Source organism: Mus musculus, chromosome 2, assembly GCF_000001635.26.
Source record: "Mus musculus strain C57BL/6J chromosome 2, GRCm38.p6 C57BL/6J".
Taxonomy (NCBI): Eukaryota; Metazoa; Chordata; class Mammalia; order Rodentia; family Muridae; genus Mus; species Mus musculus.
In genome coordinates this window covers 111739720-111742582 of record NC_000068.7, presented here as the reverse complement: position 1 = coordinate 111742582, position 2863 = coordinate 111739720, and the positions used below count along the sequence as shown (strand labels likewise).

General features: G+C 42.2%; 1 pseudogene; it reads right to left on the bottom strand.

Moving 5' to 3' along the window:
• On the bottom strand, positions 1702-2587 carry Gm13930 (predicted gene 13930; annotated as a pseudogene).

The following is a 2863-nucleotide window of genomic DNA, read 5'->3' as shown; positions in this document are numbered from 1 at the left end:
AGAAACTGGACTCCAGAAAATCAAATAACCTTATTAAAAATGGGGTACAGAGTAAACAAAGAATTCTCAACTGAGGAATATCGAATGGCTAAGAAGCATATGAAAAAACTGTTCAACATGCTTAATCATCAGGGAAATGCAAATCAAAACAACCCTGAGATTCCACCTCACACCAGTCAGAATGGCTAAGGTCAAAAATTCATGTGACAGTAGATGCTGGCGAGGATGTGGAGAAAAAGTGACACTGCCCATTGATGGTGCGATTGCAAGTTGGTACAACCACTCTGGAATCAGTCTGGTGGTTCCTCAGAATATTGGACGTAATCTTACCAGAATATCCAGCAATACCTTTCCTCAGCATATACCCAGAAGATGTTCCAACTGGTAATAAGGGCACATGCACCACTATGTTTATAGCAGCCTTATTTATAGTAGCCAGTAGCTGCAAAGGACCCAAATGTCCCTTAAGAGAAGAATGGATACAGAAAATGTGGCACATTTACACAATGGTGTACTACTCAGCAATTAAAAACAATGAATTCATGAAATTCTTAGGCAAATGGATGCACCTGGAGGATGTTATCCTGAGTGAGGTAACACAATCACAAAAGAACACACATGATATGCACTCACTGGTAAGGGAATATTAGCCCAGAAACTTAGAATATCTAAGATACAATTTGCAAAACACGTGAAACTCAAGAAGAAGGAATACCAAAGCGTGGATACTTCATTCCTCCTTAGAATAGGGAACAAAATACCCATGGAAGGAGTTACAGAGACAAAGTTTGGGGCTAAGATGAAAGGATGAACCATTCAGAGACTGCCCCACTTAGGGATCCATCCCATAATCAGCCACAAAACCCAGACACTATTACATATGCCTGCAAGATTTTGCTGAAAGAACCCTGATATAGCTTTCTCTTGTGAGGCTATGCCAGTGCCTGGCAAATACAGAAGTGGATGCTCACAGTTATCTATTGGATGGAACACAGGACCCCCATTGGAGGAGCTAGAGAAAGTACCCAAGGAGCTGAAGGGGTCTGCAACCCTATAGGTGGAACAACAATATGAACTTACCTGTACCCTACAGCTTGTGTCTCTATCTGTATATGTAGCAGAAGATGGCCTAGTAGGCCATAATTGGGAAGAGAGTCAACTTTGTTTTGAAAACTTTATATGCTCCAATACAGGGGAACACCAGGGTCAAGAAGTGAGTGTGAGTGGGTAGGGGATCAGGGTGGCAGGGAGGGTATAGGGGACTTTCAGGATAGCATTTGAAATGTAAATGAAGAAAATATCTAATAAAAATTTGGAAAACATAAAAATAAAAATCTGAAAAAAAAGTTCCAAACAATTTTTAAAACCAGTCAACTCAATTAAAACCACTACTTCAGAATCAATAACTTTTTGAAGCCACAGTAACACTTAAATATGTTTAAGACTCGAATGCAGAAATTTGTTTGATTGGAAGGCTAATTAGGTCTCCAACTTGCTCAATAGAAATTAGCAAATATTTAGGGGCGGTGAGAGTAGTTGGGAGTGTGTGGGTGGGTGGAGGAACACCCTCATAGAATCAAGGGGAGGGAAGATGTGATAGGGTGTTTCCAGGAGGGAGGGAACCCGGGAATGGGGATAACATTAGAAATGTAAAGAAAGAAAATATCCAATACAAAAATAAAAAAGAAAGAAAAAAATTTAAATATTTACAGTCCTGAAATAATAAGGAATCCAGGCATCCTGATACAGTCTTCTGTTGTCCTTTCTTCCCAATCAGCGATTTGTGGATGTGTGGGATGACGCCACCAGCAGCAACTGTAGCCTTGATCAGAGAATCCACGTCTTCATCTCCATGTATAGCAAGCTGCAAGTGACGATGGGTGTGATGGTTTGTATATCCTTGGACCAGGGAGTGGCACCATCTGGAGGTGTGGCCTTGTTGGAATAGGTGTGACCTGGTTGGGATGGGTGTGTCACTGTGGGTGTGGGCATAAGATCCTCACCCTATTTGCCTGGAAGTCAGTCTTCCACTAGCACCCTTTGGATGAAGACATAGAACTCTCAGCTCTACCTGTGCCATGCCTGTCTGGATTCTGCCATGCTCCTACCTTGATTATAATGAACTGAACCTCTGAATCTGTAAGCCAGCCCCAATTAAATGTTGTTTTATTAAGACTTGCCTTGGTCATGGTGTCTGTTCAGAGCAGTAAAACCCTAACGAAGACAATGGGTAATGCACTTTTTCCTTTAATTTTTTTTTTTATGCATTTCCTGCCAACTCAAGTACCTTTGCAGTGAGGTTCTCCAGGATGACTGTGCTGTACACAGCAGCAAGCAGTTGCTCCCATATGTCCGTGGCTGGTTGTCCTAGATTTCAGTTATCTATGAATAAGGCCCAAGCCAGTGAGGCTTGCTGCGAGAGAGAAACCGCCTTTGTATTGCCTTTCTGGAGTTTTTCCAGTCTTACTGCCAGCTGTCTAGGACTGTGCTGAAGCTCACACAAGGACAATGGAGGAAGAGACAAGGCCCAGTGGACTCTCAGCAAGATCTCAGCGCCCACTCCTCTATAATACCGCGATTCAACTGCTGGGCATACACATTTAATCACTAAGACTAACTGTGCAGCCCAACTTTTATATGGTTCATTGACTTCTAAGGGACAGAGAGAAACACAGGTGGCATGAGTGCTTCATTGCCTGGTGCAGAGCCTCAATTTCTCGGGAACTGAAAGGCACATAGTATCCCAGGAATCACAGACTCTAATCTGAAAAAAAACAAAACAAAACAAAACAAAACAAAACAAAACAAAACAAAACAAACCATCACAAATGCCTGTCATGGCAGCTAGATCAGGCCAACTCCA